Raw genomic sequence first — 12,403 nt, 5'->3', positions numbered from 1 at the left:
CAATAAAATTTCCCCCCACCAGTGAGGTGCAGCACCAGAATTCATCATAATTGCAACAACAAGTTCAGTAAAAGCTCTATTCTTTCTCTCTGCTTTGCCATTCATTTCAGGAGAGTATGGAGCAGTCGTTTCATGTACAATTCCATGTTTAATATAAAATTCATTGAATAGCCCAGAATCGTATTCAGTTCCCCTATCACTACGAAGTCTCTTAATCTTCTTACTAAATTGATTCTCAATTTCAGTCACATACATCTTAAACATGTCAAGTGTTTCACTTTTATTTTTCATTAAGTATACATAAGCATAATCAGAGCAATCGTCAATAAAAGTGATAAAATAACGTTTGCTATTTCTAGTCGAGGTTCCATCTAATTCACATATATCATAATGTATAAGATCTAGGGGATTAGATTCTTTAATTATTGATTTATGTGAAGTCTTAGTTATTTTAGCTTGACTACAATATTCACATTTATTAGAATCATTCACATTTAATTTTGGAATTAAGCCTAAGTCGCTTGCATTAGAAATAACTCGCTTATTAACGTGACAAAGTCTAGCATGCCAAATATTAAAATCACACAAAGAGTAAACGGAAGGAGAAACTTTATTAAAATCAACATTCAACTTAAACATGCCATCAGCGGCGTACCCTTTCCCAACAAAAATACAATTCTTAGTGATGGTGTACAAATATGCCTCTATAGTTTGACTAAACCCTGCCTTATTTAAAAGAAAACCAGAAACAAGATTCTTCCTAATTCCAGGAACGTGCATGACGTCCTTCAGATCAAAGTCTTTCCTGAGGTGAATTTCAGCTCTACTTCTCCAATTCCAGCAACATTAGTGGTGTGAGCATCTCCCAACAACACTTTCTTATCTTCAACAATAGTGTATGTCTTGAACATAGCACGGTCATAGCAGACATGGCGAGAGGCACCAGTGTCTATCCATCAGCCATCACTTCCACCAACCATGTTGATTTCAGTGATCATAGCAACAAATGACTCATCAGTCATGTTAATTTGAGCATTTGATCCAGCAACAGGTTTAGGCCTGCTCTTACATTTCTTTGCCATATAAATGGTTTTCCACAATTGTAGCAAGTGAAAACCGGAGCGTCATTTCTCTGAGGTGGTGATTGCTTCCTAGAAAATGGAGTAGATGGGGCCCTAGAGGGATTCCCATTCTTAATTCGGTTCACAACATTGCGGTTCTGATTCTTTAATGGTTTGCCAGTAGGCTTCAGAATCGCACCAAATCTCTTTTTGTTGTTCGAAACAAATAAGACTTCATCTTTCTGATCTTGTCTCTGAGTTTCCTCTTCAATTCGGAGGTGAGTAATCAGAATCTCGATTGAAAATTCTTTTGTTTTGTGTCGAAGGACATTTTTGAAATCTTTCCAACTGGGGGGCAGTTTGTCAATTATTACAGCAATTTGAAATTGTTCATCGAGGGGCATACCTTCAGTAATGATTTCATGAGCAATTTTCTGAAGCTCGTGATTTTGAGCTTCCACAGACTTTTCATCCACCATCTTGTAATTCAAGTAGCGGCTCACAGCATATTTCTTTGCACCAGCTTCTTCGGTGTCATACTTCCTTTGGAGAGCTTCCCAAACCTGTTTAGCAGTCTTTTGATTACTATAGTAATCATACAGGTCATCAACAAGACTCTTCAGAATGTGATGTTTGCATAGGTAATCATTTTCTTGCCATAGGGCAATTTCTTTTCGGAGCTGTAAGTCATCTTGTCATACCCCAAAATTTGCCCTCATATATTTGCAAATGTTATTTTATTTCGAATAATTGACATAGCACAGTTGGTAAGGATTTGAGGTTAAAAGGTACAAGAGCGAGAGGTCCTGGGCTCGAATCTCACTTCTAACATTTCTCCTTTTTTATTTGTTTTCTAATTTTAATTCTAACTTTATTTCTATTTATTCAAAAATCATAAAAATTGTATTTTTTAATATTTTAATTTAATTTTCGCACTAATTAAATATGCATTTTTTAAAATAGTCAATTTTCACTTTTATGCATTTTTTAGTAAAAAAATCACCAAAAATCACAAAATATTCAAAAAATCCAAAAAAATAAGTTTTTAATTGTAATTCATTGTTTTATGCATTTTTTAGCTAAAAAAAATCAAAAATCAAAATAGTACTTTTGCTTAGCTTTTGGTCCAAGTCAATTGACATTAAAATTTATTTGATTTGATTTTCTCTATTAGATAAAAATCAAAACAAATAATTTTGTTATGTCAATAATATTAATGCTAATTTATTTTTTTCTTTTTTATTTTAACCTAACTTTACACTATAAATATCACTAATTTTTACACATTAGGCATTCACAACAATTTTCTAACCCTTATTCTCACTCTCGCTCTGTCTTCTCACAAACACAAAAATTATTTTCTCCTCCTTCTCTCTAAGATCAAACTTCACTTTCTCTCATGAATACCATAACAAATTCATAGGTTGTTGAAGAACATCAAGAACACTTTCAAAAAGAAACTCAAGAACTTACATCTTCCTCTCACCGTAGAACCGGGTGGTTCAACGCACATCTTTCCTCTACAAACCGCCATCGAAGCCCTCAGGTGGTGTTGTTTATTTTTTATTTTTGTTAGCTCTTTATTGGTTCAATTGATGGCCAATGATTTCATACGAGGTCTCCCTTTACAAAAGTTTTTCTCAATTTTAAATCTTTCAAAAGGTTTTGGCCAATGATGATACCTGAGACCTGTTTTTTTTTTAAATCATTGCTTTGGTCGTTGTTGCTACATTTTAGTTTAAATTTATGTTTTTACAATCATAATCTTTCTTAAACTCTTGGGAATTTTCGGCCTTTTAGCCATGATCTAATTTTCTGAATCTTTCTTTATTTCTTGGGAAATTTTATATTATACGAGGCCAAACCCATTTTATAATATTTTTTATTTTATTGTTGTAACTATTATCATTACTAACCTTTATTATTATTATTATTATTATTACTAATATTTTTGTTTAATATTATTATTATATTATTGTTATTATTACTATTATACTATTATTATTTTTATTACATTATTATTATTATTACTACTATTATTATCATATTTTTGCAGGTACTTCCTTTGGCCAACAAGGAGCGGGCGTAAATCTTATCTCCACTTATTTTTCACTCCATTTTTTAATTAACCATTAACCCTGTTTTGGCCAAACAATTTGTTGGCCACTTTCCTATGATGCACCTTCAGGAGCCAACCACACCTGATCACCAGCTAAGTTTCCATTAAAATTTTAGTTTTAATTATAATTCCTTTTCCTTTTTATTTTATCTTTATTTTTATTTTTCGTTATTTCTTTAATTTATTTTTTCTAAAATTTGTTTTTTCATTTATAAAATAATATTATATTATGGTAATTATTTAATCGAAAACTCAATTTTTTCTCGTAATATCAAAATTTCTTTTACAATAATAATTTAATTAAGTTTTTAGTTAATAATTATTTTTGGGCTAATTAAATGTTTTATGCCTTAAAATCCTGGTTTTATCATGATCACTAATCACTGTTATCGGTAGGGGTTGTCCATTAACCTTAGTCTAGGCTTTTACTTGTTTCTTATATTAACTATAAATTAACTTTTGCCCCATGCAGGGTTTGCCTTTTGCCTTGCCTTTTTATTTGTTTGCCTAAATTATAAGATCTTTAATGCACTAACATTTTTCTTCTTCGCAGCTAATTTTCAGGGTTAATCAAAATCTTTCAGCCACGCGCCTCCAGATCAAAAAAGTTAAAAGAACAAATTTTATAACTTAAGGGTAATTGCTTTTTAATTGCTCACTCTTTTTCAAACTCAAATTCAAATTCAAAATCTTTTCCCACTTCTTTTCAAAGAAACTTTTCAAAAAGACAACGCTTATTTACAAGCTAAAGTTCTTATTCAAATTTCTATTCACACCTTACTTTTTAAACAAATCAAACATTTTGAAAACAAAGTGAGCTAAGCAATTAAGAGCCCATGGATAACCATGGATGCAAAGGGTGCCTTACACCTTCCCTTTGTATAACTTACCCCCGAACTCAAAATCTTTAAAAGGTATTTTTCTGTTCTTTTAGCCTTTCTTATTGGATAAAATAAAAGTCGGTGACGACTCTTGCTTACCGCAACATTTTCAAATAAAGTCAGTTCACCGTATTACACATCTGCTGCGGATTTTTCTTTTGCAGCAGAGTCTCCATCAGACGTTTTGGAAACTCCGTCCTTTTTGGAGGTTCCGTCAGATTCAGCAGTTGACTTACCATTAGTTATCTCGATTGATCTAGAAGGAACAATTGGGATGTCCTCAGTCAGAACGCGGGCAACCTTTTTCAGAGTTATGAAAAAATTCATCTTAGATTGCCAACGTTTGAAATTGGATCCCTCAAACTTGAATGGTTTGTCATTCACAGAAGCGGCCGCAGTATTGCTGATAGTTTCCTCAGTCGACATGGCAGTTATAAAAATCGTCTTAAAATTGTTGTTTTTCAGTTTATGAAAATAATGCCACAAAGGAAAATATCGGCTGACTGGCTGAGTCGCGGATCGGTACGCTTTCTTTAAAATGTTTCGCTGTACTGTCAGATTTATGCAAAGCAGCTCTTAAATACCCACGACGCCTCCAGGATAAAACAGCTCGTTTCAATATGATTCACACTTGCACGTGTGATGAATTGTTCTAAATGATACACTGATGGTTAGAACTCAGTCTTAGTATCTGGAATAAATCCAGTCAAAAAAGAAAAGAATGTTTGTAAGATGAACCAGACCATACGAATGAGGATGTTTCACAGTCATCTACAGATGGATCATCATTTTATTTGTTTAGACTGTAAATTACAATTTGTATTATGTGGTTAGTTGCATATGAACTAATTTTGAACGTGTGCAATAGCATAGTGGTTATGTATTATCATACAATATAATAAAATAAAATGAGCTTTTTGGACAATTTTGAGAAGTGTCACAATTATAGAGAGCTAACTATTTTTATTATTTCTACATTAGGAAATCTCATATTTACTTTATTCTTCCGAAATTTGTTATTAATAATTTGTGTCCTTTCAATATTTATTGTTAATAATTTTTATTCCATCCCAATACATTAGCCGCATACTTCCCTCTCCATATAAAAAAAATAGAAAACCTAATTATTCTTTCTCTATTCAAACCCATAATCAATGTAGGTTTCTCTTTCCCCAATCCCTCTCTGCAAATAACAAGGTTGTTCAACTTCTATCGGTTTCACGATGCAATCCTTTTAATGTTAATTTTTCATCTCCCAATACCTAATCAGTGCATCATCAATGTCAATTATTAGATTTTGAAGGTTATTGCATTCAAATTTTGGTATTTCCTATTTACTTCTCCATGTATAAATATGGCATATTTCTTCTCCAAATTATCGTATCCCTCTAATCCTTCTATCTCTTGCTTTAATATTTTGTAATGGCCGCTGCAAGACGCCACTCTTTTACTACTGAAATCACTTCAACAAAAGAATCATGGGATGTTGTTATTTGAGTGATTCGCTTATGGTTTGTGCCAGACAAACTCGAAACAAAAAGTATTATGCGATGGAAATGGTTCTAATGGATGAGAAGGTTGTTGTTGTTGTTTCGTTTTTGAATACTTTGCATATTCTTTTCTATAAAGAAACCAACAACATTGTTTCCTGCATCCCCGAGATCTTACAGAGTCAAGATGGAGGTGGTGGATGCTGTTTTTTATCTTCTCAAGGTTTGATAACTTAGACTTGAAATGGTTTTAATATAAATTGGTTTTATGATATTTTTTGATGCTGTTATATAGATTAGAAGTGTAATGGTAGTAGAGTTAGGTGGCACCTTAGTTGCTGTAGAAATTCTTGCAGTTATGCTATGTATTTGTAGTTCATTGGTTTGCCTTTGAAATCGAAATGTAATTTGATCTTCGAATTGTTGGTTTCAAAGTGTCATTTGAGTGTTAATCCTGTTTAGATTGTTAAGCTAATATATTAAACTATAATCATTCATCGTTTAAAATTTACCAATTTTTAATGGATGCACTTATATGTATTTCTATGCAGACATACACCAGGGGTTTCTCCACTGAGTACTGGATTTTTAATTTCTTACAGGTAGAGTAATCTTAATATATTTAAGTACTATGACTAACTTGCTTAATTTGAATGATAGTGAAGTTTGATTTTCCAATTGATTAGGTTCCTAATGTAATTTATGTTGCATTTTTGCTAACTATGTGTTTGTAAAAAAGAACAAGAGTGACTAAATATGAAAATATTACCTTATCAAGACACAATTTTATATGTTACCATGACCCTTATCTTGATTACTTCCCTCTCGCGTTAATGCCACTGGCGGTTCCAGCATCCGGCCAGGCTAGGCAATTGCCCGGGCTCGGTCCGGCCAATTCTTTTTTAATATTCATATTTAAAAATAAAAAGTAAAATTAAGGGGGCATATATATTTTTCGTTCGTATAAATAAATTAATATTTAATTTTAGTATTTTAAATTTTTTTTTAGTCCTTCTAAAATTTTTATGTGTGAAGTTTTAGTTCATGTTATTTTCTAAAATCATAAAAACGGTTTAATTACTCTTTAATTTTTAAATTTTTGAACAATTTATTTATACATGTTTAGAATACTGCAGAATATTTATTTATCAAACTTTAAGATTTTTTAAAAATGAAAAGAATTAAATATAAAAATTTCAAATTTCAAAATTCAAAAGATAATGATATAATTAATGAAAATTTCGACTTAGAAATCAAATTTTGAGTTTATTTTTTCAAAGAATTTTTTAAAACTCTAAACATGTCTGCAAAATAATCATTCAAAAATACAAATTAGTTTAACAGTAGCGACTAAAATTACATGCATAATAATTTTGTAGAGATCAAAATATGTCATTTGCTATTCTAGGGACTAAAAACATATTTAACCCTAAAATTAAAAACAGCTTTTTCAAACTGAAAAACATTTGGTATTTCTTTTGGCTTACAAACTTATTGAGTTAGCTTTGATATTGTCGGTGTCGACTACATCTGTTGAAAGAGAATTTTCAGCAATGAAGATTATCAAGTCTAAATTGCACAATAAGATCAACGATGTGTGGTTCAATGATTTGATGGTATGTTGCACCGAGTAGAAGATATTCAAGTCACTTGATGATATTGATATTATTCAGACATTCACCACAAAAAAATCTCGAAAAGGACATTTGCCTCATGATTTTATTTAACATGCTAATGTAAGATTATATTTAATCTTTTTTACTTTAACTATACTTTTGTCGACAAAATGACGAGTCTTTTTTATTTTGATCGGTGATTATTTATATATTATATACAATTCGAAATTGCAGCCTTTTAAATTTTGCCAAGGCTTTTCAATTTTTCTAGCTCCGCCACTAGTTAATGCAATATCTGGTTTTAATATTGAGAATATGGTTTTATTATATAAACCTTTTTATTGTATTTGTAGATACTTTTTTAGTGCTTTTGGCAACCTCTATTTCAGATTTTATGAGTTCCATAGATCCTCAATAATTTGCCTCAGAATGGTATCATTCTTGGAGCAAATAACAGGGTAATCGAATGATCCAATGTTGCTGATACCCTTTTGTTTACCCAGAAAAATGGTAAACAAGCGCTAGTTTCTTTTTTAAAGGTTACTTTTGCGGAATCAACTAGAATACTCCAGGACTAATTGCTTTATTTTGTTATATTATGTGTATCTGGTTTGTATTAAATGCAACAGTGACTTTAAAGTAAAAGTAAACACTGAAATTAAAGGCTTTAAAGTAAATCAAAGCAATAAAAGAAAAGCAGTAAATATGCACTGAGAGATGAAATATAACGTAGAATGATTGCATTAATTAAACTGGTACGCATACGTACATTCCAAAGTTGCACTCTTTACTCATTATTGCACAGAGATTTGAGTTTACTTGTGTTTATGTAGAAAATGGGGACCCCCTAACTGTTTCTATTGAACTTGCTTAAATAGTAAAAATAAGATAACTACTACTAACGGTTGACTGTCATCAGCCGACACGTGTCTTCGACATGCAGCATCTTCAATGTATAAGGCCTCCACACGTCTCTTGTAATTGCTGAAAACCGTCTCCTTTTAACTTCTAATACCTCTCGACTTCCACTTCAGTTTCTGCAGCAAAATTCTTAAGTCTTCGCATACTTTTGGTCGAACACTGAAGCCTCTGATAATCTTTCTAGTCGAACAGCTTCGACTACTAAGCATTACTTAGTCGAACCGCTTTGACCCAAATTGCAATGTAGTTATTTAATTGAGGCCCAATTACCAATTTAGGGCCTTTCTACCAAATTGAGGCCCAATTACCAATTTTGAGTCTCAGTTGCCCATTTATTGGTAAGTCGAAATCCTAGGGTAACAAATTGCCCCCCCAGCGACTTCTTTCGACTGACTTTAGGAAAGAGAAAAGATGGCGTTTCAGTTCTTTCTTGGGTTTCGACTTTTGTTAATTCCCATTACGCCATGATTACATTTCATTTTCCCAGGCACTAATTATTACCTAAACACTAGGTAGTGGGCTGTTTACCTGTTCCCAACTTGCTTGTGTCAGTTTCCAAGATATTTAATACGATCTTTGATTTTCTAACTTCCTTTCCCATGTTTGTCTTGCTGAAGTAACTACATATTCTCTCTATATATATATATATATATAGCCTCATTCCTTCCATTTCCTTTTGCATTTCCCTACGCATAACATCTTAAACATTTTCATACTTCAATCTTTGTCTTCAAACCATGGCACAACCTTTAACAAACGCCTACATAAGATCCTGCATCAAGAAAGAATTTAAACTTTCTGAAGAAGAGTTTGATGCGAACCACATCAATGTTCGTGCTCTCTATGCTGGTCAGGGACTTGAGTTTTATCCTGGAATTTTAGATGGTAACATCTATACCTGCATGCTGACTGAATTTTGGAGGTTTGCATCTTTGCGCATAGATCCAGAAGGGAGGACTACTATAACCTCCAACATTCGAGGGGCTCATGTCATCATCACTCCCTCAACAATCTCTGATTTGTTGAAATGCAGTAATACCGGTGAAACTTTTGGTGACAATATTTTCAACATGAACACTTCTAATATGTTAAGGGATCTCATGGACAATGACCCCTTTTGTGCCAAAGTAATCAGAATTTGGCACCAACTTTTGGTGGGCAACTTTCGTCCACGCAACCATGATGAAAATAGCATCATGATGGAAGACTTGGAATTCATTTCCTGTGCCCTTCAGGGGAAGAAAATCAACTTTCCTCTATTTATTTTTAAGCAACTTGTGGAAGCTGTCTCTTTGACTGCCTCTCATCAAGGAAGGGTGACCTGTCTTCCTTATGGAAGATTCTTATCCTACCTATTCCTCAGGCAAGGTATGGTGAGGAAAATGCGCAAGACTAGACGTATGGATATGTTCGAAGCCGAAAGTCTGCCTCTACTATCCTTGAAAGACATCGACCGAAGGGTTCACTAATATTGGATATTTTAGTGACTTTGGTTTTTTTTTTATTGTATTCTTCGATCGCTCCACTTCTTTATGATTATTTTTGTAATAGTTGGCTACTTTTATAGCCATCTTTAATCTAATATTTCAGCTTCGGTCTATTATGCGTATTTCTTGAAGTGTAGGTTTATATTTTTTCAAATATTTACCATTCACCCTCAAAATTCGACCATCTGAATTTAATTCTTCAATTCCATATGCGTTGTTTGAAAATACTTGCAGAATTTTAAACGGTCCTTCCCAACTTGGGGACCATTTACCCAATAACTTATTCCTTTGATCCATGGGCAGGATAACTTTCCATACATAAATACCTACCATGAATGTCTTCTCTTTGACTTTCTTGTTGTAAGCCTTCGCTACTTTTTCCTTTTGTCTTATTAACCTATCCAACGCTATTAGCCTTTCTTCGTCTAATTCTACTAATTCATCTAACATCATATTCCAGTATTCGTCAGACGAGAGACTGTTTTATCGTTGAATTCTTGTTGACTGTAGGTGAATTTCTGCAGGCAATACAGCATCATGCCCAAATGTCAAACGAAATGGGGTAGTCTTTATTGCTTCCTTTGGTGACGTCCGACAAGCCCAAAGGATTTGGTCGAGCGTTTGATGCCAATTTCTTGGCTTTTTCCCCACATGCTTCTTTATCAAATTTATAATAACTTTATTAGCAGCTTCGACCTGACCATTGGCCTGAGCGTAATATGGAGTGGATGTTAGCAATTTAAATTCTGTCTCTGCTGCAAAAGCTTGCATCTTTCGACCAACAAAAACTGATCCTTGATCAGTAGTAATAGTTTCTGGAATCCCATATCTGTAGATAATGTGTTTTTGTATGAAACTAATTACTGCTTCTTGATCATCATTAACTAGTGGGATTGCCTCTATCCATTTAGTAAAATAATCTATTCCTACTAAAATGAATCTTTGTTGCTTAGAAGATGCAGGTTTGATTTCTCCTATTAAATCCAAAGCCCATCCTCTAAAAGGCCAAGGTTTGACAATGGCATGCAATTCACTGGCTGGAACATGTTGAATGCCTGAAAATTTCTGGCACTCTTGGCATCCTCTTGCATATTCAATACAGTCTTTTAGCATTGTCGACCAATATAAAACTTGTCTAAACAACAGCCATTTCATCTTATGGCCTGACTGATGAGCTCCACAAACACCACTATGAACCTCTGACACAGCCAAATATGCTTCAGCTTCACTTAAGCATTTCAACAATACACCCTCAGCTGTTTTCTTGTATAAATCATTTCCTAATATCACATAGTTTAGAGCTCTATATTTAATCTTTCGATCAGTTCCTCCGACTGGATTACTTAGGTATTGGACCAATGGGTTTCTCCAATCAGCATCAGTCATATTGTCGATGGCAAAAATTTCCAAGGCATACAAATCTTTACTTTCAACTTTACTTTCAACATTATCACCTACCCCCTCGAATTTTGACGTCGACAATTGACCTAACTTGTCTAATAATTCATGGGTTTCTTTATTCTTGATCTCGACCATATCTTCTAACTTGTCTTTAGAAACTCTATACCCAGAAGCAATTTGTGCCAATTCATTGGCAATGTAATTGTTAGATCTTGGTACATGCAAGATCTCAACATGTTCGAATTTTTCTAATAAGCGTATCACAATGGCATAATACATTATTAGATTTTCTTTGATGCATTTATACTCTTTTTTGATTTGTCGAATTATTAGCTCAGAATCACCTCGAATCTCAACTCGTGTTGCCCCTAAATCTATTAGGGCCTTCAAACCAGTTATCAAGGCTTCATATTCGACCTCATTGTTAGAGCATATTTCTTTCATTTTATAATGGAACTTTGTTGGAAGTCCTTTGGGAGAAATAATCAAAACTCCAATGCCTGATCCATTTTTGTGACTAGAACCGTCAAAAAACAGTTTCCAGTTAGTTCGTTCGACTTGATTTACAGACAATTCGACTAACCCATGGTCGACTATAAAATCAGCCACAACTTGTCCTTTCATAGCTTTTAAAGGAACATATGTTAAGGAAAATTCAGTTAGCGCCAAGGCCCACTTACCAATTCGACTATGCAAAATTGGTTTAGACAACATATGTTTAATAACATCAAAATGAGAGGACACATACACATCAACAGGCTTTATATATTGCTTAAGTTTGTTACATGAGAAATACAAGCATAAGCATAATTTTTCAATATCATTATACCTAGTTTCAGCATCTACTAGGGTTCGACTTAGATAATATATAGCTCTTTCGACGCCATTATCATCCTCTTGGGCTAACATACTCCCAATTGTCGATCCTGATGCAGCTATGTACAATTTCATACTTTTTGTCCTATTGGGGGGTAACAAAATAGGAGGCTTAGTTAAATAAGCTTTTATTTGATCGAATGCTTGTTGATGTTCTTGCTCCCATTTGAATTGATCTTGGTTCTTGAGCTTCACAAGTGGTGAAAATATCTTCGTTTTTCCACTTAGATTTGAGATGAATCTCCTCAAGAAATTAATCTTCCCCAACAATGACTGGAGTTGTTTCTTTGTTTTTGGCGCCTTTAGCTCCAAGATTGCTTTCGTCTTATTTTGGTTTATCTCAATGCCTTTCTTGTGAACCACGAAGCTCAGGAAATCCCCTGCATGTACACCAAAAGCACATTTTAAAGGGTTCATTTTGAGTCCATATTTCCTCATTCGTTCAAAAGATTGTCGAAGATGGTCTAAGTGACCATTTTCAGAGTTAGATTTTATTACAATATCATCAATATAAACCTGCATAAACTTGTCAATAAAATCATGAAACATGG

This window comes from Vicia villosa, linkage group LG3 (genome assembly GCF_029867415.1).
Source record: "Vicia villosa cultivar HV-30 ecotype Madison, WI linkage group LG3, Vvil1.0, whole genome shotgun sequence".
In the NCBI taxonomy this organism is placed as follows: Eukaryota; Viridiplantae; Streptophyta; class Magnoliopsida; order Fabales; family Fabaceae; genus Vicia; species Vicia villosa.
The sequence above is the reverse complement of the archived record's forward strand: the minus strand, read 5'-3'. Positions refer to the sequence as shown.